This window comes from Dermacentor andersoni, chromosome 11 (genome assembly GCF_023375885.2).
Source record: "Dermacentor andersoni chromosome 11, qqDerAnde1_hic_scaffold, whole genome shotgun sequence".
Lineage (NCBI taxonomy): Eukaryota > Metazoa > Arthropoda > Arachnida > Ixodida > Ixodidae > Dermacentor > Dermacentor andersoni.
In genome coordinates, this window is record NC_092824.1 from 66,607,286 (window position 1) to 66,632,434 (window position 25,149).

A 25,149-nucleotide genomic window follows, 5' to 3' on the forward strand; every position below is an offset into this window, starting at 1 on the left:
CAATACTGCTCGCACTTTCGGCCCATCGGTGGTCGTGGCGCCTCCCTACGCAGCTGCGCGTCACGTGACCGTGTGACGTCACGCCAGACCGAGAGACGGGGCCCCAGCTCGCGGCATCGATGGTGGAGGCGAAGCCTTGCGCGCCGCTGCTGCGGCGCTACCGAGAGAGGGCGCTCGCTGGTGTGACGTCACGCCAGACCGAGAGACGGGGCCCCAGCTCACGGCATCGATGGTGGAGGCGAAGCCATGCCACGGCCGGCCACTCGAATCCGACCGTGGCCTTGCGCGCCGCTGCTGCGGCGCTACCGAGAGAGGGTGCTCGCTGGTGTGACATCACGCTAGGAAGATAAATGGGGCTACAGCTCGGCTCCTCGCAGTGGTCGGCGCGCTGCCTTGCGCTATGTCGGATGATGTATAGCCATAAGTTTAACAAAGGCCAACCATGTCCACACCATCAGCCGAACCAAGGTGCAGCCTTGCAACCTCGCAATCTTCCAGGCTTAACTAAGCTAAGCCATCAGCCAATTTTTTCCACTGTTTTCCCTTTAGTGAAGCCAACAACTTGTCCTGTTTTTCAGTGAAGCCAATGGGTATTATATGATGTACGCATTCGCATTGTTTATCAAACTACAAAAATAAAAGACAAGGAGAGAGGGAAATTATTGCCGACCACCCTGTAATTATGTACCGCCGGCCTACTGACAGCTACATGACTGTCGCCAGAGTGGGTGATAGAGCCGGGGAATGGCTGGGATATAGAGGATAGCAGAGATCATAGATATATTGATTGCCACGCTTACCTTTCAACAAAGCCAGGCTAAATTTTTTCAGCACCGTCTTTGCTGTAGTGAAGATGACCCCTTGCAGTGTCTTGTTTTGCATTGAAGCCAATAGAAAGTATAAGATGTACCTATTTGTATCGTTTATTAAAAAATACATATTAAAGGCAGGGAGAGAGGCAAATTACTGCAGACCACGCTGTAATCTATCGTAGCGCTGCTGGCTCCTGCATAACTGTCCCCAGAGTGGGTGACAGAGCACTGAAATTACTGCTGTACAGAGGATAGCAGAGATTATATACATAGTAATTGCGAGGCTTACCTTTCGACAAAGCAGGGCTAAAGTTTTCTTCCCACAGTCCTTCCTGCAGTGTCTTGAATCGCAGTAAAGCCAATGCGTAATACATAATTTATTTGTAATATTTATTAAAATATAGAAATAAAGGCAGGGAGAGCGGACAAGGCTGTAATCCTCTACCGCAGGGCTGCTGACAGCTGAATGATTGTCGCCAGCGTTGGTGATAGAGCAGTGAAGCGACTGGTATAAAAAGGATAGCAGAGAGGGCATTTAAGGCGAGGCTTATCGCTTCACCAAACTGATCTATGCTTCCCATGGTATGCGCTGTGGTGAGGCCCCCCTCTTGCAGCGCCTTGTCTTGCAGTGCAGCCGATGCGTAGTCCCGGTGAGCAGCACTACTCTGCGCATTGCGTTCACGATTCTCATGCATTCACCTCTACGTATGCTGCGTGTTTGCCTCTTCTTTCAGCCACTTCTCGTTGTCACGCTGACATTGATACCAAGGCAGGCAATAGAAGTGGCTAATATTTGAAATTTATCAGAAGTGCACAAGCACTGTTCTGCTTTGGCGATCCATTACGGAACTGGCTTTTCTGATTCAGACACAACACACTAATGAATCTCCATGACATCATTGCTCACTTCATCTGTTGAGCCCAAGACAGCTGTCACGGGGCAATGCACCCTGAAGTACGATACGTAGAATTCCGCGGCCCGTTTTGTCAACAGACCACGCATAGCACCGATACGACAGTACCTTTTGAATGTGGCCATATTACTATGGGCGCAGCGCTAACATCCAATAATTGCTCTCCTGTGTGATGCGTTGTTTCAACTTGACAACAAAATACTTACCCGTGTGCGTGTTAAGCAAATCCAGCAGTGAGAACACCATCGAGCTAGAGGCAAGCGCCCGCCAGCTGCCTCCCACCGACGTTCTTGCGAACAGAGATACTGCTCACCATTTGACGCCAACTCGAAGAACAGCACTCGGACAACTGTATCGAACGCGGAGAGAAGTTGCCCGCGAGCACAGCATGGAATAATTCGCGGCAAGAACGGCTGGAATCGCTACAGTTTGCGTGTTGATTTAGTCTGAACTCGAGGTGAATTTCAGTCATTGAGCCACTATATAGATGTATTTCGTGCAATGATTCATGCCTGCAGTTTTCAGTGAGGGAATACAAAAGACCCTACCTTTGGACGAATTCCTCTTCGGATAGGAATGCTGCAGGGAGTTTGCGAACTTCAGTGAATCTGCTTTCACCTCACTCCAGCAGCTAGTCAAGAAACGACGATAAAGTTCTTATTTCTTTATTGCGTATCACTTTATTTGATAAGGTACACAAAATATGCGTGGTCCCATAGCCAAAGGCTAGTACGGGTACAAAAATACATTTTGGAAAATTGTCAGTCCTATGAGACAGCGAAAAGAGAAATAGCAGTTAATTACAAGGAGATGCCAGAACATGTCCCACAATAGAGAAAAAAATGTTAAAAGAAGGAGAATAAAGTTACGTAACAGAGAGAAAGAGAGAGAGAAAGAAAAGTGGTTATTTCTAAAGAAGCGAAAGGTTGGCACTGCCTTCTGCAGCCTTTGATGGAGCACGGCTCAGCACAGGCGTCGCAGAGAGGCTCGTCAGCTGGAAAATATAATAGAATAACAGCATATAACACTTGAAAATAAGCACTAGTCTACAAGGTAAAAAAGAATTACACAAGAGTTGACAGAATCAAAAGACAAAAACCCACCACTTCACTAAGCAGAAAACTTTAGTTAAAAATTACCGTTTTTTCAGTTATGTTAACAATTTCTGTGCAATACTAATTTGATGCGCTATGCTATTCTATAGTTCCAACAAACACAAGCGGACGCTTGCCATATATACATATTATTGGCGGGAGGCTTAAAATATCAAAGCTTGTCTCCTAGTGAGGTGTTGTGGATTTTCACAGTAAAGAAACATGAAATGACTCGCTGTTTGTTATAACGTTATTAACGCCAGTGGCTTACCACAACTGGCGCAAAAACCGAAAGTTATAATTTAACTGGAAATCAGGAGCTTACTCAGTTCGTAACATCGCGAGAAAGAGTTAGAATGCATATTGCTCGACCATGCACTCGCCGCAATGTTGTTTCAAAATTGCTGTTTCAAAATCCAGATCAAGATCATGATGCCTGCTGGTGATGCGGAGTAACTGTTCCAGCTGTAGCCGAGTGGTTTCGGCGAGCGTTAATGAAACTATCTGATGAGGTCAAGGCGAGGTCAATGGTTCGATTCCAGCGCTTCGCGTTTTTATCGCAGGTGTATGTTACATACTATTACGCGTATTTCTTTACCTATATTTTACAGCAGGTAACGGGCATATACCGGGCTAGACTTAGACCATGACTACAGGAAACGGGCAAATATGATTGGCCCATTTCCTAGCCCGTAAGTGTCGTTCGCAGTGAGAGAGAGAGAGAGAGAGAATGGAAGAAGGAAAGGCTGGGAGGTTAACCAGACTGAGTCCCGTTTGCTACCCTACACGTGGGGAGGGGAATGGGGAGTGAAAAACCTGCAAGTGCTCCTGCGAGCAACCACTTTATCAGCTATTGAATGCGCTTGATCTGTCCGCTCGGGCGCACGTTTTGACAGATATTCATTAAATAAAGAAATAGAAGAATGCACTTTAATGTGGCGAATCAAGCCAGTGCCAACGTGACTCGAGTCCGTGCACTACAGTACTACACGCTCACCTAATCAGCAGTCACTAGCCGCGAGATAAGCTCAAGGTGTCACTCTCGACTTAGTGCGTCAACGGACCTGAGCAGAACGATGCGCAGTACGAAAGAGATTCGGCATGGTGAGTGGGAGGCTAGAGACGAGCATAAAACTAAAAAATATATATAGTAAGAAAAACGATCCTCGTTCCACCAAGTGAACCCTTATTTCGTGTAAGCCTACTTTCTATCATTTGTTTCCAAGCGCCGATACAGAACTGATTGCGCGTCTTTTTGAGCGCCGAGTTATGCCAGGCGCTGAGCCATCCGCTCCAAGCGGCGCTACCTGTGCGAGTTGGCACCGCGGTAGACAGAAGCTTCCAACCAGCACGTGCCATCACTGCGGTATGCCACCAATGGGGAGCATCAGGCGTTTGCATTCGCACAACTGTTGTGCGCAGTAATTGAGTTGATGCAATTAAAAAGCAAGTGGTGTCAGCCATTTTTTTTTCTTTTTTTTTTTTGGGGGGGGGGGGATTGATTTCGAACACACACGCCTACCGCCGCACGCGATAGGCTGCGCAGACTAATGCGCATGCGTACCAAATCCTTCTAAAGAAAGAAGGCCTACCCACCATTCATGTGCATATGTTTGCTCAGTGTAGGAATAGCGCAAGAATGCCGTGTTTCCTTTAACGTTCTAATTTTTTACAACATTCCTTTCGCCATAATCCTTGAAGCGACTCTCGAATGTTGCCGGTCAGTGGATAGCAGCAAAGCCGTACACGCTACACATGAAAGCAGGAAAATAAGTGAGTGTGCATTAAAACGCTCGGTTACAATCTTGATCACAACATCGTTGCAGACGGCACTTCGTGGGGTGGCCAGAACAGCAGGTTACACGCTGACAAATGAGAACCCCAGCTCAGGATGGCTTTTACCAGTGAACGTCTTCTTCAGTCAAGCGTCTGCTACTGAGCGCGAGGTCGCAGGTTTGATTCCCAACTGCGAGGGTCATATTGCGCTCGGGCTACTTAATGAAAGCACAGGTACCCTTGTTTTGGGTCTACCTCAGGTGACCTAAATTAATTGACATCGTTGCTTGAGAGTTTCTCGTTTAATACTGTTGTTCGCATTATTCTTTTAAGCGTGTCATTGTAATGTCGTGGTGTTATTTTCACTTGTATATGATAACCCAACCTTGTTGCAACTGCACGTTAATTTGTATGTGTTGTATGTTGAAACTGTGTGCTGTATTCAAGAGCGAAGAAGTCGCCTCCGCTGTACTCGTGCGCCAGCATCTACTTAGATCACGTGAAGAAAAAAAATTTCAAAAATCGCGAGCCTCCCTCCTAAGTACTCCTTGCGGCGTACCAGCGCCCAAACTAAACGTTAACTGTCCCCAAAAACATCCAAAGTGAGCGCGGCTTCTTTATCCAACTCGGTATGTCTGTGGCTAAGCCGTTCCGTTGCGGACCACAAGGTACCGGGTTCGAATCTGGACCGCATTGGGGCACTGGGTTCTGAATGCAAGCAGTGTACCTGGCTGTGCGAGTATGGTAAAGATGTTGCGAAAATCCATCCACATTTAAACCTTTGAAAGCCAGATTACGGCTGTGTCTGGAGATCACTTTCTTTAAACAAAAAGAAAGCGCGCGTATATATGAGCAATGCTAAAGTCGTCATCCGCGCTACGTTACTCGGTGGAATTTCGCAGGACCATGGTTCGAGCCCTAGCAAAACCTACGAGCTTCCCTTTTTTTTTCAGCACATAGAGTACACACTGTCTCTCGCACGTGCCGTAACGATCTGTGTTTAATGGCACGCTAATGGTAAGAGCTAAATGAACTTAAACGAACAAACCGTTCATAAAAACTATATTTTATTTACTTTCGCGGTCTTAGGTCGATCACTAGAAGAGAAAATGAAGTTCGAAGTTCATTTATTTAGTTTATTTTGTTGTGAAATTTTGTTCATCAGTGTGTCGTCATGGATAACAAAATGTCGCTTTGCTATTTCGGTCGCTGCATGGGGCGCATTAAAAGGTCTGAAAACTTGCCCAGTTCGCTCTTTGGCTCTTTTGGAATGCGATATAGTCCATAATTACCGATGAAAACATTAACTAAGGCCCGAGCACATGCCATTAAAAAGTGATGACGTCACGGCGGGTTGGAACGTGCACCACAACCGTATCTTTTTTTTTTTATCTTCGCGTCCTTTCTGGCTTAGCAAGCTACATTCCTAGCACAGACGGCGTTACTCTTTTTTTATTACGGGCAGGTAATTTACTAACAAAGCTCAGATTGTTTGTGCGGGACGTGGCGTTATTAGTACGGCCTCAGGGTGCACTTGCGAGCACTTATGTTAGCTTAGTTTGATTCTGCGCCATAATGACAGTAATTGATACGGTTAACTTAATCACCCACACGGAAAAGTGTTCAGGAAAGCTATTCCCAACAAATGAAGTGCAAGGCGCAGCAGGGGCGTTAGCACAGTGGTTAAGGCGATACGCTGCTGTGCGGAAGGTCGCGGGTTCGATCCCAGCTGCGCAGCATCCCAACATTGCGATCCCAACATTGCATGCACGTCGACGGTGGTGAAAATTAACCTGCTACGCCGTGGATTATATCTCGCTGGTGTTTTAGCGCGAGAAATTCGCGAAATTATTGTGCAGTATCTTTTTTTTTTTTTTTTTTCAGTAAGCTTGCCGGAAGTTGGGTTTGCTTGACAACTTCCATCCGCTCAGTTTGCAAATGGCGTTCGATCGGTGGAGGGCGTCGGTCCGCAACCTTGCCTTTAGGGATGTAAATACTTGATGTGTGTGCATTTTAACAGTGTTTTACGAGAAGGCAAATCGGCAGCAGCAGCGCAAGACGAAACCAGCTTTAGAAAAGCTGCGGGATTCGAGCCGGCGTTTGTGTAAGGACCTAAGCACCACCGCCCATGGGCGGAACAAAGACGTCGACGGCGGGTACCATTCCAGTCTTTCTTCGTTTTCATTTGTGGCGTCTCACTTCTTATAATGCAGTTGCTAAGCTTTGAAAGTTGTTAATCTACTCGACGTAACAATATGAGCCAGATGCATTCGGCGCCACTCCGTTTTGGGGTGTTGTGTGGTCGCAAATATTCGTAAATTTGATGGAATGTACTGCGTATGTCTACTAAGTTAGTTTGAGGACTACTCAAACGATTGTGGAGTGAAACGAAGGTGAGAAAGACAGCGCGTTTGTAAAGAAAATAAAGCTACTTAGTGTCTTTGTCCATAAAATATTGTTCGCTGCCTTATTTCCGTGTTATTCGGTGACGCCTGCTTCAGATTTGTGATAATAAAAAATGAAAAAAGGGGGTTCTTTTGAAAATAATTATTAATTGGCACACTTCATAGAAGTGGTGGAAATTCCAGTTTACGCATTAACTGTTGATAAAAAAACTACAGTTTGATACAAAGCAATGGAAGGCTATTTCATGCGTAGAATAACTTGTCGGAAGTCAGCGCTGTGTACGTCTTCTATCGCAGTCCTTGTGCTTCGCGGTGTACGTTATTTTTAATCATGAATTACCAACTAGCTCAAGCAATCACCCTAGAGAAACTAAATTTCACTAATAAATATCTTTTTGAAAATGCCTGGTTTATTTGCAGAGTTGATTAGCTATAGGACTGAAAGCGCTATCCCCTGCCAGAAATTATGTGGCCGCGCCAACTTCGAGAATAGGAATGTGCCGGGAAATGCTTTGCTGTTGCAGTGAATGCATTCCCGCGGCCAGCGTAAATACACACTAAGAAAAAGTTGCTGTGACAGCAACGCATGTCGTCGCATATTTTAGAGTCAGCATTTCGCGAAACATTGCAAGAAGACACAATGCTTCTGATAAACTGCTACACTTAAAGCATTGGCTTACTGTTATTGTGAAATTACAACTTCCTCTTACAGTCACTTAAAAAGCAATTATATATTCAGTAAACTAAATTTCGTAAATTAATTGTTACTCCATAAAACAAAAATGTATTGCATAAAATCAATATCTTGCAGTTTAATTAAATCCATAGTGCCCAAACGCAGTTACTTATTCAGGTAAATAAACGCAACTTGCTCGCCATTTTTCTGGCCAAGGAGCGTATATATTTACAAAAAAAGGCCGAATAAATTATTTTAGTAAGAGCTTTAGTAATGATTTATTCAGTGATTATTGTTTAACGCTATCCACGGCTGAGACCTCGCCCCAGCGTATTAAAGACGATAGTATAGGCTATCAATTAGGTTCATTTGCTTAAATTTAATTTTTGAGCTCAGAAACTCATCCTCTAGTATAAGGGATGCGTTGCGTATTACAGGGCTAAGGCTTACCTTTACGAGATAATAACTGCACAATCAATTCTCATAAGATACGACACGCACGAGCCCACAACTTTACGGCACAGTGGCACCCTTGATAAGAAGAGTTAACCGCTCGAATTGCGTGAGGCAGACATAATATTGACTGCGGCTGGCACACAAGGTGAGCCCCGCGAGCGGGCCTTTCTTTCAAGTCGAAAGCCTTAAGTGGCTCATAACCCCGAAGGTCTGAAATACGCGACGCGCGGTAGGAAAATAATGTCAATTCGCCTGGCGCAGACACGCGCTCGTACAACTGCTCGCATGTTCGTCTTCTGCCGCAGCTGGCTACGATGCCACTCATCATGCCTCAAAAAAAAAAGAAAAATTAATTCATAATCAGCCTATTTTATGTCCACTGCAGGACGAAGGCCTCTCTCTGAGATAGAGTTACTTTCGGCACTCCAAAGCACGACCTTCGGCGCTAATTAAGGTGAAGTTACGTAAGGAACAGTCATTTAAGGCAGCTTCAATTAAGGCACTTGAACTCATTACCTTTCGAGGGAGAAAACGAGTAATAAGTGACAACGCACTCGAACGAAAATGTGAAGTAACTTAATGATTAAAAATACTGAGCCCACTGGTAAAGCTTTATTTTACGAATATATAAGAGCGCATGTGTTCTTCGTTCATGTCATTACGCCCGCAGTCGTTGTAAAGGCGAGTCAGCCACGTATTTTGCCAGCGCAGTATCTTACAGAAAACATATAGGACAGGCAGCGCTGTTGGTGCTGTCTCGCTTTCCGTGGTGTAGCAACATTCGGTTCAACCTAAAAGGCTTACAATAGCGCATTCACTCCTGCGGCGTTCCACTTTCCGTGGTATAGCTGCATTCATATCCGCCTAAAAGGCGTTAACAATAGCACATAACTTAATTCACTCCTGCGGCAAAAGTATGTCGTCATATGTGCGACAATAAAAGCTTTCACGCCAGACCTTCAGTCGCCGTCGTCCAACTGCAATGTCTTCGTTGGCTTCCCGGCCTTTTAACCACACTCACCTAAATATGACAAGACGCGTAAGTTTTCGTAAGAGCCGGTTTCTTGAATCAATTATGCCTTGGGAACCTTGAATAAGGACGTTGTTATATATTGAACTAAATATATACTGAAACTACGTACTGAAACATACAAACAAGGCCTCCGTTTTTACTTCTGCTGGTAATGACAAGGTAAAGCGCGCGATAAAGGACCACAGGTGGCAAAAGATTGTTTCACTCTCACCTTATCTTTCCATCGCAATTTCTTTCACAAAACGCAAGTTCGGCAAATTGGTAGGCTACCATCATCCAAATCAGCGTCTTTTTTTTTTTCGTCTTTTTAGCGCCGTTTGATTTCGGCAAGTTTATGGCACTGGTACGTTGCCTTCGCCGCAATAGGGGGCGAGGTAGCCTGTGCCGATATTGCAGCTTGCTTTGACCCTGGCTGCCATATTGCCATATCTCGGCGCATGTGGTTGTGTGCAAGAGTGCTCACCTGATTTCGTGCACATCTTTAGCTCCTGGCGTCAAGCCGGCATTCACGCCGCTTTTTTGAAACGACCGCACAGTAACTGAAAGAATGGTGGCCACGCTGGCTGCTCATTTTTGTAGGACATTACCGTGGCTTGCGGTTCGAGCAACGCGGGGACGGCCGGACAGATCAAGCTACGTTTCCAAGCCGATGAGGTGAGACCACTTCTTGCACCTGTTTTGAAATAATTCCGCACAATCAACATTCCCCGCAGCAGCTATGCTAAGTGCCTTCCACTCTTTTTGCCGTAAAACGCTTTTTCCTGCTCGCTCAGCAGGCTTATCAACCACCAGACGAAATCCATACAGGTTCCAGTCCAGTGCAGCATTCCACTGAATTTGATGTGAACGTGTTAAAATAAAAATTAGTTCAAATCGCCTTTTCTGGGTGCGGCCATTTCCTCGTGCTTCAACGATGCCTTCGCCACAGTAGCAGGCTATGTAGCCTGCAATAATATCGCGGCTTGCGTTCGCGTTAGATGCCAGTTTTCTATTCGTCGGTGCATGTGGTTCAGCACAGGAGTGCTTACCTGTTTTCGTGAATAATATTAGCCTCAGCTGTCAGGTCGCAAAATTTTCAAAGTTGCCACCAATTGGGTTTATGAATGCTGGCTGCTCGCGCTTGTAGGGCTTCCCCGTGGCTCATGGTTCGAACAACGGGAAAACGGACAGCCTGGCCAAGTTCCGCTTCCCAGGTGACAAGGTGAACGCAATCATTTCCAATGCTTTGAAGTGAAGTAATTACGCTCATATATATTTCGTGTAGCAGCTCTGCGATGTGTACCTTTCTTTGATTTTTGCTAACACTCTTTTTCCCTGCCAGCAAAGTAGGTGTATCAATAATAAAGCAAGTGTATTATAGCTGTTACTTCAGTGCAGCACGTCGCCCAATTTAATGCCGGCACGCTTAAAATATGGCCTGTTCGTTTCATATTACGAAACGCGATTCACAATTTAGTCAAGGCGCATTCAAGGACTGTTGCAGGCATCGTTACCATTCCCTACGTTTTGTCATTGTTCTTGGTGGTTTCTGCCGTGCCGAGTCAGGGTCATGCCGAGTCAGGGTCATGCCAAGAACGATAAAACTCTGCCGAAAAAAAGATGTTATGCAGGTCGAATGCACGTACTGGAATCTGTTTGATGCAACGAATTTTATGTAACTGCCATAAAACTAACGGCGATGCTCACAATTGTTTGATTTCACCGTATGCAACGAATAAATTTATTCGATGTTTATGCAAAACGTTCACCTGGGACGATTCTTTATAATTGTGAACTACGCCATTCAGAAAGTATTACGGTAGGCGGGTAGGTAGGATGCATATGAAATCACGGGAAATCTGAACACAGTGAGGCACCTGTAATCTGAAGAAGGCGCAGTTCGGCAGCTTTGAGTGTATAGTCACGGAGGGCCATGTACCCTCGGTTGTTGTTGCTACGTGCCTTGCTGCTTGTACGAGAAATTTTATCATTATGGGAAAGAGGAGTTTCTTCGGCGTTCGTCAACGCAATAGGCTAAAATTTTCAACACTTGAGATAGCGTTGCCTATGTTGCAATATTAGTGAGACTAGTGTGTAGTATTAAATGTTGCTTCTGCCCATGCCTGCGGCTTTTGTGGACGATCCTTGAAGATTTTCTTCGTATGTCATATGTACCTTCTCTCTTTTGTTAACTTCTGTTCACGACTTTCGGCCTCGTGAAGTCACCTTTTAGAAGTTAAGAGCTGGTCGCAGTTATCTGTTATTATTTAAAAACCTATAATAATAATGGTAATAATAATTAATCAGCGATAGCGATATGCTGTACACGACAAGAAGATTACGACAAAATGGCGTTGACATAAGACGATGGCTATGTCGTTGGAGGCATGACTACTTAACTGCTGTGGAAGGAAAAAGTTTCAACTCTAAATTTCCACAGCGCGTGCATCGTCATTGAACATGACACTTAAACCGCAGTGCAGGTGTGTGCGCTGTGGAATGTTTGTTGTTGAGTCTTCTAGCGAATAGATTTTTCTTTTTTGCCTCTTTCACCCATTTTCATGGATGGTCGTTGGTCGGGGTTAGGACTCGGCCCGGAAAACGCTCGTTCATTCGTTGATTCGTTCGTTACCATAGTCATTCAGTCGTTCATTTGTTCGTTCAATAGTTCGTGCATTCAATCGTTCGTTAGTTCGTTCACTCGTTAGTTCATTGGTTAGTTCCCTCTTTCAGTGCTTCATTAGTTGGTCCATTGGATCTTTCGATCGTTCAAGCTTTTAGCTTGTATTGGAACTATTATGTGTTAGTTGCTGCAAAGTACTTAGTCATGAACTGAGGTCATAGTCGCCATCACACCGTCGTCCCATCAGGCCCAGCACACTCTGTAGTTACAGTGATCACCCCAGAGCGAAAAAATCAACCGCGGAGTGTTCTAGCATGAAGTGCCTAGATGGAGCTACTGTAATTTGGTCGTATACTTCAATTCGTACTTCTTCTGTTAGCACATCTACAATCTAACAAGCACAGTTAGCATGTAATTCTTTACAAAAGTCGGCCATTCGTGTTAATGGAGTTCTGCTATTAAAATCTGTGCTTTATTACTTGCATAAATGTTTGAGATCTCACTAACGCCCAATGAGCAACAATCCAATGGTATCGATTGCAATGCGCGTCGTTTATCGATTCAAATTGTAGTGCGGTAACATTTTCGAAAGGGCTGGTCGTTTCGTTCGAGCAGTAGCACGCGGGTTCGTTCTAAAATAGCTTTGTTTCGATAAGAACAATATCGCAGTAAACTTACGCGTCCAACATTCGATAGCCTCTACTAAGCGTAAGTGTTTAAAAACGGTGAATATTATCAGCTGCGATGTTTCAAAGGCGTAACGGCTGGACGACTTCCATCGTTATTGATCTGGCGCGTATGGCGGCATAAGGACGTGTTGCTTGAAAAAAAAAAAAACGGACTACCTAAAGCGAAAATTCATCACTAGAACCGAGTACAGTCTGCTTGGAGTCTACCCATGAAAGCGGATTACCCTGCAGCCTTTGGCCCCATGCACCGGTGAGTAAAAATCAGTGCTTCGCATTTTTAACTTTGAATTTTCTTTGTGTGCAAGGCGGATGACACATGTTTCGTCAGTAATTTCTTATTATGGTGGTTCCTCTTCAAAGGCCATTCAAACGAGGCTCTTTTCGTTTTGCCACATTGCTAAAATTCATAATACGGAGTACAGCATAAATAATAAATAGGTTTAGTTTTTTCTGTGTAAATGATGCACCACAATAAATTCACTGATAGTTAGGGGCCAATATACTTCCGGCGAGAGAGTTAGATTTGATGCATTTGAGATACAAAAAAATATTGCTAGTATCTGGTATAAACAACTGTCATCTAATCGATGTTTGACTATATATAAGCACAACCGACACAAGGACACAATTGAGAGAAATGCACACGCGAAGCAGTGTCGTGTCTGTCTACTCTTTTCTGTCATGGAGCGTTCTTGTGCACTGTTCTTATTCAGACATGAATAACAAACTCACCCACATTTCCAATATAATAATTGAGGTTTTTTTTCTTTTAACTCCAGCCTCCAAGACGCTGCTCACATTTTTTCACCCCTTTGTATTGTCTCTGGACGCACAGTTCAACACAGAATGTGCCAACACTGGAAGTAATATCAAGGGCCAGAATCCTCACAAGATACGTTTCTGAACACGTCAACTAGAACCGTTATTTGTTCATTTATTCGACAAACTTTTGTTTCGCAGTTTCTTTCTTGCATGTTTGTCATCACGTCATCATTTATCTTTTCAGGAAGACGGACAAAAGAGAGATTACTGGTGGGCAGGCTGCCAACGCCAAGCCATAAGAAGCTCAACGGTCACCATAATGACAATAGCTCCTCTTGAACTAGGTGCCTCACCATGAAAAGTTTTCAAGTTTGCCAGATAGAGGGGTGTAAGCCCTAACAGGCAAGCAACAGTCTAAAATGATGTATTGCACCGAGCGGGAATACTAAGTTTTGACATACAAGTTACTAAATTTTAGGGTAGTTTTATGACAAATGGGGAAGTAGCATGTTGAGTCCCAACTTGTTATTTTCTGGTCATCAGAACCATAACAACACGAACAGAACAAGATTAAAAGCTCGTACTTCGCAATGCACAAACTCTGTCATCTACTCTTTGCAAATCAGCTTCGCGGGCGATAGTACCATCCCATGCTCCCTTACAATTATAATTTGCTGCAAGGAAATGCAAACAAGTTTAAAACGATCAAAAGCGTTCAATAAAGTTCTGAGAAAATGGCGCTTCATGGTGAGTGAATCTCTGACAGTCACTCTTACATTGCTCAGGCACAGTTAGCATGAAATCAATAACTAGGTTAGCCCTGCACAGTAATAAAAGAGATGTTAGAAAAGGTTAGAACTCAAACTACTGGCCTATTCCACATTTGAAAACATGACGGACTAATACAATTTTTCTGTTCAAACACCAGATGAAAAACCTGAGCACAATGTGTTCCCAGAACGTTCTTGAAATATACTCGCTGAACAGTAAATTTGGCTTAACATTCAGATTATCAACAATGGACGACCAAGGAAAGCCTCAGTGTGAAAACTTCCCTTCGTCACGACCATCACAAATATGTTTACTTGTTGAAACGTCAGCTCCAGGCTGAGGCTTCCCTACCTCACCTCCGCTACTCTGTCGAAGTTTTCACCTCCTTGCAAGCTTTTCACGTTATATGAATAAAGAGTTTTGTTGGTCAACATGAAACCGTTAATTGCCTTTTCAAAGGATACGTCAGCACTTACGGTGATTGCTTATAGTCTCCTTGTTTATTCACTCAGTCTTTGCAGACATCTTTGTGAGCACTGTTGTCTCCACTACGTTCCTTGCATTCCTATCAGTACTCCGCTTGTCTCTAAACTTTTACTGCCGCACCTGAACACTAAATGTGCAGAGGAAATATCAAGATCGGAAAATACGCACTTGAAATGTTACCACAACGTCTTTTGTTTTCTTTTTTACTACACTATGCACCTCTTGCCGATCTGTTATGAAAAGGCTGGGACATTGCAGTGCAAGCGTGCTGACACTTCAACTTTGCCGAGCACTTTTTGTTTCTTTTTTTTACTCTAACTTAAATCACAGAACGCAGACAATATACGTACAGTTTGAAACATGCCAAGCAGCACTGTACGCAACTACAGTACGAGGATAGCCCAGCATAAATGGCGTTCTGAAGCTTCGTTCTACCCGATTTAAGCGGCGCGCCTAACACGATGAGGAAAATTCGCCCGATTTCAGCTTTCCATTCTATTAAATAGATACCTGTCTGTGTTTTTGTATGTTGCAAATTAAGTGACTGGCAGCATGAAGTCCACCTGACCTGTACGAAAATTGTGATCATATAATGCTTCATTCGCTATTGACAATAAACAATGCAAGCTTACTTGTTTGAAGACTTTTTTTGCCAGTTGAGGCCTCTCGGCCACCTGGCGACATAATAAATATGTCTCTTGCCATATTGCGACCCCGGTCAGTAAGCAGCTATCTCGCGGCGCCATGAAACAAGATGATGTCGTGCAAGAGAAAGTCTGCGACGTCAGTGGCGTAATTGGTTGGGAGAGGGCGTGTGATTTCGTATCGGGTGGCGTAATCAGTTGCAACGGCGACCCATTTGTTGCCAGAGGATGTGGGAAAGGGGCCGAGGAGATGAAATCCAACGCGTAAGTACGGTTCCACAAGGACGGTGATCGGCTGGAGATGACCGGAAGGCAAAACCTGAGGCGTTTTCCGATGCTGGCAGGAATCGCAAGCACCAACACAGCGTCGGACGGAGCGAGCTAGACCGGGCCAGTAAAAGTGGGGGCGAACGCGGTCGTAGTGCGAGATACCCCAAGGTGTCCTGCCGTGGGTGCGTCATGGTGATCGAAGTGTACACTACGTCGTAGATGCTAGGGCACGACAAGATCACATCCGTCAGGGAGGAAGTTTATTCGGTACAGAATGACGCCCTGGAGCACATATCGGTGAACAGAGGCTTCGGTAGTTTAGTTTTCCGGCTGCGAGCGTCCGTAGGGAGTCAAGGAATATGAGCGACTAAGCTGAGGCGAGCGAGATTGTCAGTGTTGGGGCGAAGGCGACCTAGAATGGGTGTAGTTCTTTACAGGAGGTTCAATGGCGGCATAGTCAGACCGTGCGGCATAGGTACGACAAGAGCCGCTTAGGTGAGAGGAGCCAGTATAGGCGGCCTGGTCCGGGGAACTTCAGCGATTACGACAGCGGCGGGAAACGGTCAAGATTCGACGGCAACGAGAACAAATGGGCTTGTCAGCAGTGCGCCATTCAGACAGTTTGCGGGAACGGGGTGAATAACAATATGTGGGATGGGGTGGAATCGAAGATTGCGAGCGGGCGTCAGAGAGATGGGCCGAACAGACGGAGTGAAGACCCATGTTGCCACTCGAGTCGAGCTGTCATCTCCGGGAGCCATGACGGGGACTCGACGCACCGTCCACTACGAAGCTCCGTGACGAGGTACAGGGAACGTCCGCTTCCACCAAATATGTTACGTGGGAAGACGCAGAGGCGACGCTATGTACAAGTATGTTTACCATCAATGCGCTGCACTTGGCCGAAAGACAACAGTTAGCGCTAGCCGCTAATCGTCGTCGACGTCTTCGCACCATTGGGCTCTTCGACCTTGGACATCGGGAATGCTAGTCTGCAGCAATATTAGAGTACCATACACACGAATACCATCCCACAGCACCAACAAAATGCCCTATATTAGCGAGCGAGCATTGCGAATAGCCCCACCATTCGCTACCGCAGCTACTCTTATTTCATTTGTACTGTATTCTGTACTGTATTGTCTGTATTCATATCGTCATCATTTCGTAATGTTGTGGTTGGGGTCAGTATGTTGATGTCTTCCTCACTTAATTGTCAATGCCGCCAAGTCGTCGTCGTCGTTTCCGTATCTTTGTCGTTGTTATTGTGCTGCCTTCATCCCACCCCTGGAGCGGCTATGTCTTCGACGTCGTGTTGCCGTCACAGTAAAGCGGTATCGCCATGTCGGGAATGTCGTTAAACACTTGCCTTTTCAACTTGTGTTTCTTTCTTTGTCACGCGCCCACACGCACATGCACACACAAATTATTAGCCTTGCACTAAGAGGTTTAATCATCTGGTAACACGGCACGGAGGTTAACCTTAGGGTGTGAGATAGGCAGGCATGGAGGCGGCTACCCGCATAGGAGAAGGCTAGCGTAACGATCCCCTAAACAACCTCAACAGTGTAGTAGGACCAACCTTTACATGCGCAATACACAAGTTGCGCAAGTATTTAGGTGTGTAAATTTATATCTATCCGCCGAGGGGCCGACCGACCCAGCAGCAGCCATGCCAAATCCGGGAGGTGTGTGTGTGTGTGTGTGTGTGTGTGTGTGTGTGTGTGTGTGTGTGTGTGTGTGTGTGTGTGTGTGTGTGTGTGTGTGTGTGTGTGTGTGTGTGTGTGTGCGTGTGCGTGTGTGTGTGTGCGCGTGTGTGTGCGCGCGTGTGTGTGTGTGTGTGTGTGTGTGTGTGCGCGCGTGTGTGTGTGTGTGTGCGCGCGCGTGTGTGTGTGTGTGCGCGTGTGTGTGTGCGCGCGTGTGTGTGCGCGCGTGTGTGTGCGCGCGCGTGCGTGCGTGCGTGCGTGCGTGCGTGCGGGGGGGGGGGGGGGGGTGCGCGTGCGCGCTTCCGAAGAACAGACTTCCTTATTAATTAGCACATTATAAACAATTGATTCTTTATTGCACTTCACTTTCCTTGAATTGGTCATTCAGTATATTCTACCACTGAGTAGGTCAGTCTGATACCAGAGATACAGAATCCTAAACGTATCAAGAAATGTCATACTTTTCAGTGCATACACCTGTCATCGCCATTCTTCCATCGACAAGTATCATAAGTCGCCTTCACGTGACATCGCAGCGTAGATTTTTAATACTGCGTAGCCGCCTGATTTGGCATTTGAGTCTGGTCATCGCTTGTGAACAATATAGTCTCTAAACATAAAATATTGCACAAGATTGCAATTGCCACCATTCCGGTCGATAAACACAAATTATATGCGATAAAACGCTTCACAGTATGAAATAATTTTTGTGCATCGCCGTTTGATCTATAGCATTTGTTTACATGCATCACTTAACCTTCGCTTCACAAAGATTTGAAAAAGTGCATCGGATCTGCATATTTTGTTCGTATGTTGTGCATCAGACATTTGAGAGTGTGAATTCGGGCCGACTGTTTAATTGCAGGTTGTACAACAGCGTTACAATGCAGGAAACAAAATTCGACGCTTAACCATGGACTGACGTTCTTGTACTTCCCTTGTTTTCATTTGCGGTGTTCTTTTATTTATAAGCTAATCACATTTATTCTGCACCATTCTGAGCAAAATAAACTCCCAGTCAAAACATGAGTTTAAATCCTGCTGTTGATCCTGCAAATCGAGAAACCACGTTATCCTACTCAATTCATTACTCGTTATTCTTACGATGAGTGTAGCCAAGCCATCCCAGTTGGGAAAGCTTGACCATCGAACGCGTAGAAATGTACCAGAGGAATAAAACAAGAGTGTGGTGGTGCTTCCCACCCCTTGTCATATTTTAAAGCAGAAATGTTTTTGTACACATTTTAGTGACTTAGACGATGCTTTACAGTTATCCTGATAGTAATGCAACACTAGACTCTCTATTGGTCAAATTTATCAGTATGTCACCATTCTAAACTTGTTGGATAAGAACGTTGCGACTTTGCTGTTTGGTAATGTAATACAAATACTCTGACAGTGCAAAAATGGGCAAATGTGTATAAGCGACATAAGCCTATATCATCATTCTAGGATGCCTTAACTAGTTGTGCGCTAGAGCAACCTCCTCCACGCTTACGCACGACAAAACCAACAGGCGTATCTCCTTTCTTCACGAGTGTTTTCGCTTGTGTTAGTTCTTGCTCAAACTGACCCCGTCCTTTCATTTGGTTACCCATTGCAGCTCGTAGCGTCAGTCGCCAAAGGCGATCTTAAAAATGGAAGCAATATATAAAGGAAGACAACCGGCAGGAAGGAAACTTTAGCTGTCATGATCCTCATCAATGTCATCATCAGCGTATGTCGTTCTGCTAGCGAATTCCAACAATCCTTGTCTTGCGCCATGTGATTACATGTAATGTTTGCAAACTTCCTTGCACCACTAATTCCCTTCCGTAAAAGACATGGCGCTTGAATTTGTCATGCGTTAGTATAGCATGGGTTCGGTTATGCTGTCACCTCAGGAATTGCGGTACCACGGAACGAATAGCCTAAGCCCTTCTTTCCAACCTACCATCTCCCCTCTTATGAGACTTTAGTCGCAATCCTCGCCTTTTCCAGAATTATTCATTTGGTTGGAGTTGGCGTTACATTCGTGTGCTTCACTAGCGCTTAGCCTTCTTTCCTCTACTGTCCATCGGTAACTGTACAGCAGCATATTAACGTCTAACGTCTTGTCAGAAAGTGTCATGGCCCGGACATTCGCATTTAAGCTGGCCTTGCTGTATATGATTTTACGTAGGTGAATAACTATCATCGAAGCGCGGACAGCCAGGAGTTCGGGAGCAACGTCTGGGGTTATCACTTCTCAAGCGATCGCAATAACTCTCACGCCATAAGCTGGAAGCTTTAAAAGAAATGTTTTATGCGTATTCGGTCAAATGCTTTCGAGAAATGTATAAATATTTATAAATTATTCGTTTTCAATAATAAGAATAGGTTCCTTTTGTTTTAGCAATGCAACTTCGGTAGAATATATTTCTCTAAAACCAAACTGATTACTGGTTATTAAATCATAATTATAAAAAAAAATTCAAAAAAGGCGCATAGATAATTTGCCCTAATCTCTTGGAAAGCAATCGGTGAAATGGATATGGGCCTATAATTACTGGGAACTTAGTTAGCCCCTCCTTTATGAAGAATGACAACATCCGCTTTGTTTTATCTCTGATGGGAAAATACCGCTACAGAGAGACAAATTATAAATATACGTTAGAATTGGACAAATAACATAATACAGGTTCAAGAGCGTCTGCGCATTTACTGACTTTCAGAGGCCTTAAAGCGGCTACCACCTCATAGCAATCACACTCAATAAGACCCATGGTAACTAGTTCCTGATTTTTACGTAATTAAGAACACTAGGGTGATGTTCACGTTCAACAAGGTGAAATAGTCGTTAAACTTGTCAGTTAAGTCTCTACCAACATAGCTGACACCATCACTTGTAAGACAAACAGGTGAACAAGATCGTTCAGAGCTTACAAGCATGCTTATTCAGCTCCAGAGAGTCTTCTAATCACTAATCCCATCGGATTAGGGTAAATGATATTGGTTCTTAATTTCCTTAATGTGATGTTTAGTTTATTGAGGATTTTTTTTAACTATGAAATAAACAGAGCCATGACTCAGCAATAACTACTGGCATAGCTTGTTCTTAATTGGATTGGATTGGAGAAACTTTATTTATGCCTGCAGTTGGGCGCTCGCGCGCCCCGACGAGGGCCTACGTCATCCTCGAAGTTGCCGTTACTCGGCGCGGATCTCCGCTCGCCGTTGCCGGCTCGCTGGGTCCGTGCCTTTCGAGCGCCTCGAGGACCTGCTGGACGGCCCAGAGCTGATCGTCTCGGTCGTAGCTCTTTGCGGCTGCCTCGAGCCGCGGTGGGAGTGTTCTTGATTTAGCGTCTTCTGGATATTTCATGCAGTCCCACAAGATGTGCGTGTAGTCTGCGGTCTCCCTCCGGCAGACTCTGCACATATCTGTCGGATATGTCTCGGGGTACATGCGATGCATCAGTTTCGGGCTCGGTAGCGATCCGGTCTGGAGCTGTCTCAGCAATACCGCCTCCGCTCGACTCAGTCTCGGGTGCGGGGGTGGAAGAGTCCTGCGAGCCAAGCGGTAGGCCTTCGCGATTTCATTGTAATCCGTCATGCGGTCCTTAGTTCCGAACCACGTCGGACGGTCTCTCGCCGGGGCGCGGTTGGTCAGCGCTCGCGCCGCGGCGTGTGCCGTCTCATTATGGTTCTCATTGCGTTCCGACGCGTCGCCCGCGTGCGCCGGGAACCACTTGAGTCGTACTTTTCGTTCGTCTAGTTTTACCGCTCGCAGTATGCGCTCAGCCTTCCTGCAGATTTGCCCTTTGGCGAAGTTACGCACCGCCTGTCTTGAGTCACTCAGCACCGTATGGCATTCTGCGTCGGCGATGGCCAGGGCGATGGCTACCTCCTCCGCTTGCTCCGCTTTGGTGCTTCTCACGCTCGCTGCCGTCCTCGTGGCGCCGGTTGACGCCTCTATGACGACCGCTGCGAAGGCGTTCCGTTGGTATTCGGCCGCGTCCACGTACCGCGCGTGTTCGTCGTTGGCATGCTGGTCGATGAGAGCCTTGGCCCTCGCCGCTCTTCTTCCCTTGTTGAACTCGGGATTCATGTTCTTCGGTATGGGGTCGATTCTGGTCTGGCGTCGGACCTCTTCGGGGACGGGGAGCTTCATCTCCACCTCGTTCGAGCGTCTTATTCCCAGATCGTCCAGTATCTTCCTCCCGGCTTTGGTCATGGACAGCCGCTCCAGTTGAGAGGTCCGTTGCGCTTCGGCTATTTCTTCGAGCGTATTGTGTAGCCCGAGTTGTAACAAGCGGGTCGTGCTTGTGGACTCGAACAGGCCCAGCGCCGTCTTGTACGCTCTTCTGATGAGCACGTTGATCTTGTTTCGTTCGTGTTGCAGCCATCTGTGGTAGGCTGCAACGTACGCGACGTGGCTGATGACGAAAGATTGGACGAGCCTAATTAGGCTCTCCTCTCTCATGCCAGCCTTTCGGGAGGTGACTCGCTTGAGGAGTCGAATCGCGTTGGCTGCTTTTGCCTTGAGGTGGGTGATGGTTTCGCCGTTCCTTCCGTGCTTTTCGATGACCATGCCTAGGATCCTAATTTTGCCGACCTCGGGGATCACGTTGCCGGATTTGGTCACGATTCTGATTTTTTCGCTTTCGCGTTGTCTGGACTTGCCTCTGCTGTATTTGGTAGGTGGGAGTATGAGAAGCTCCGATTTGCTCGGCGAACATCTCAGTCCGGTGCCTTCCAGCTGGTCTTCTATTGCGTCAACGGCGGCTTGCAGCGCGCCCTCGATGTGGGCGTCGCTGCCACCGGTCACCCATATCGTGATATCGTCCGCGTAGATGGTGTGCCTGACGTCTTCGATGCGCCCGAGCTTTTCGGCCACTCCGATCATTACCAGGTTGAACAGCATCGGCGAAATGACCGATCCCTGCGGTGTTCCGGTGCTCCCGAGCTTCTTCTCTTGCGTCTGTAGGTCGCCTGCTCGTAGCTCGACGGTCCTGTCCGTGAGGAAGTCCTTGATGTAGTTGTAGGATCTTTCCCCCATGTTGAGCTTGGAGACTTGGGACAGAATCGCCGAGTGTTTCACCTTATCGAAGGCGCTCTGCAGGTCGAGCCCTAGGATGGCTTTGTTGTCGCGGGCGCTGCCACCATCATCGATGATTTGGTGTTTGAGCTGCAGCATCGCGTCCTGCGTGCTCAGATGCTGTCTGAAGCCGATCAAAGTGGCCGGGTACAGCCCTTCTCGTTCCAGGTAGTCTTGCCACCTGTTGAGCAGGACGTGCTCCAGCACCTTGCCCACGCAGGACGTGAGCGAGATGGGCCGGAGGTTATCCGTGTCCGGCGGCTTCCCCGGCTTGGGGATCAGGATGGTCTTGGCTGTCTTCCACAGCTTTGGCAGCGCGCCCGCTCTCCAGCACTTGTTGTAGTATTTTGCGAGCTTTTCAATCGAGCCGTCATCGAGGTTCTTGAGCGCCTTGTTCGTGACGAGGTCCGGGCCGGCTGCCGACCGGCTGTTGAGGTCGTGCAGGGCCGCGCGTACCTCCTCGACGTCGATGTCACGATCCAGCTTCGCGTTAGGCAGGCCGCTGTACGGCGCGTGTTGTTCGGTAGGTGTAGTCGGCAGGTATTTGTCGTTAATGCGCCTGGTGACTTCATCGACGCCGTGTGCTGAGACCGCCCGATGTATGAGCCTGGCGAGTCTGTCCCTTTGGTGCGACTTGGTCTTCGTTTCGTCGAGCAGGTGCCGCAGTAGGTTCCACGTCTTCCCGCTATGCATCTGCCCGTCTGCCGCGTTGCAGATCTCGTTCCACTGTTGCATGCAGAGAGCGCGGCAGTGATCCTCGATCGCTCGGTTCAGGTCCGCCACCTTCTTTCGCAGTCTGCGGTTAAGCCGTTGTTTCTTCCAGCGATTGAGTATCGACTGTTTGGCCTCGATGAGATGCGCAAGCCGGCTGTCTACTTTGTCGATCTCCGCGCCCGTTTCAATCTCTTTGGTCTTAAAAATAATCTTAAGGATGCGGGATGTTATCAGTGGCTTACGAGCTTTCATTGGTTTACGAGCTTCCTTTGGTTTATTTTGAACTATGATGGTTTACAAAATAGAAGGTCAAGGTTTCGTGTCCTCATCTCTTTCACCGTGCTTCTAACACAGGCACGCGATGTCCTCTCTTTTTTTCTTTCATCGGTGCTCCTAAACGAACCACGCGAGATCGACATGGTCGTGTCCTGCAAACATCTGTCGGGCAAATACGATGCTGGCCGTTCGTGCGTCATCATCGAGTCATGCGTCATCTCCGAGTCATGCGTCAGTGCAAAACGGTGGCCGACAGTACGAGCCAGGCTGGCAAGGTGAGCGCTTCGAAAATGTGACGTATTGCGTCGTAACCTTTCCATTGCTTTTCGCTCTGCCAATTGCCTATAAAGCAATTTCACACAGACAACAATCGGGTAAGCCAATGCTTCTTGTATTTCTTAGCAATGAAGTGTGAACATCATCACCATCATCATCAGCTTACGTTATGTCCAATGTGGGACGAAGGCTTTTCCCTGCGATCTCCAATTACCCCTGTCCTGCGCGAACCGATTCCAACTAGCGCCTACGACAAGACGCCATAAATGTTTATTTCGTAATTTTGTTATTTAATGATTAATCAAGCAAAATTTGATAACTAGCGATGCTACAAATATTCTACGTGGCAGGTGCTATTACTACCTAAAATTGCAGACAGCCCTAGTTTGAGCTCATCCAGTGAAGCAGTGCATCAAGAACACGGCACGAAGAACGTAGCAGACGTGCGCTCCCTAACAACCGAAAGTTCATTGGAAAATAGCCTGAGAGCATCTGCACCGTTCACTACTTGTATGTGGCGCTGCTGTCCAATTAACTTTCACTTATCAGCAAACGATCACTTTGTCTTGCTGTTTCGGGCGCGCCCCTTCAATGGCTACTTTTATCACTCCAGAATCCCAGCAGTGAAATCTGTCTTGTCCACGTAATCAGCTTTCCTGTCGTAGTATCTCTGGTGAAAATTAGTCCGTATCTACAAACTGCGGCGTCTTTCATGATCTCCGAGTTTCTTTCGTATATTATACAGTAATTTAAAGCTGCAACAAAAGGAAACACAATGCATGTTTCCAGGCTCCTTCCTGATCAGCAGCAACCCAAGCTCATTCGGCCTAAAGCTGCCACCAGTGCTTGCCATTGGGCATTATACTCAATGAATATGCACATTTCAAAAAAGGATAAGAACTAAGAGCACATGATTGTGGTGATCTGGGGCCCAGAGTAGTATTCACTTGACGGCTCGGAAGTCATTCCGAGCCGTCAGCTATCTGGAAGATAGCTTCCAGCTATCTGGAAGAATCTTCCAGATAGCTGCGCTCTACTTGTCTAAAATTGTACCTAATAAATATTGTGCTTAGCATTCCTTGGGAACTTAACCCAGTTTTGGATATGTTTGTTTCTCTGCTGGTTTGTTTATCCGTATCTAACCTGTTTTACAAGCACCTTGGGTCACGCTATTCCGTGGGTAGGACAAATCGGTGTTGAGGGAGTATGGTTCGAAAGCAACCTTCGCACCAACTTGCGTCAGTGGCTATGTGAAGGTATGTGCCGCACCTGAGTGAACATCTTTCACGCCATTCTGAGTCGCTGTGTAGGTGCCGCTCATCGGTGAACTTCTTTTACACCAACCTTGGTGTTTGGTTATGTGCCATTAATCGCCCTGGTGTCATACAATGTATTTAGCGTTTCGCTGCAAAGTCCGAAGGCGTGAGATCAAATCCTGACAGCGGCGACCGCATTCAGTATCCTTGATGCCAACTTGGGAAACTGCAGGGGCATAGGATTTCTAAATACTCTAGAGGGAAATGGGGCGCTAGTGTCTACGGGGCTTCTCCTGAGCGTTGCCTCAACCTACATAGGAATGATGGGAAGTACAGGCTTCGGATTGACTTCGATCTTTAGACTAGCGGTGTTTGCTTGCGGCGCAGTAAACGAAGCTATACTCAAATATTGTCGCGTAAAATCCAAGTTTATTTCTGCAGTGTCTTATATAATGCGCAATACGTTACATAAACT

At 46.3% G+C, this 25,149-nt stretch overlaps 1 long non-coding RNA gene across 1 annotated transcript in view; it reads right to left on the reverse strand.

Moving 5' to 3' along the window:
* Positions 1 to 2,333: 2,333 nt before the first annotated feature.
* The window catches only part of LOC129381583 (uncharacterized), a 49,575-nt gene continuing 26,759 nt past the window's right edge, over positions 2,334 to 25,149 (reverse strand). The window contains exon 3 of the long non-coding RNA XR_008609766.2: positions 2,334 to 2,720. This is a non-coding gene — a long non-coding RNA (uncharacterized lncRNA). The remainder of the gene's footprint in view (positions 2,721 to 25,149) is intronic.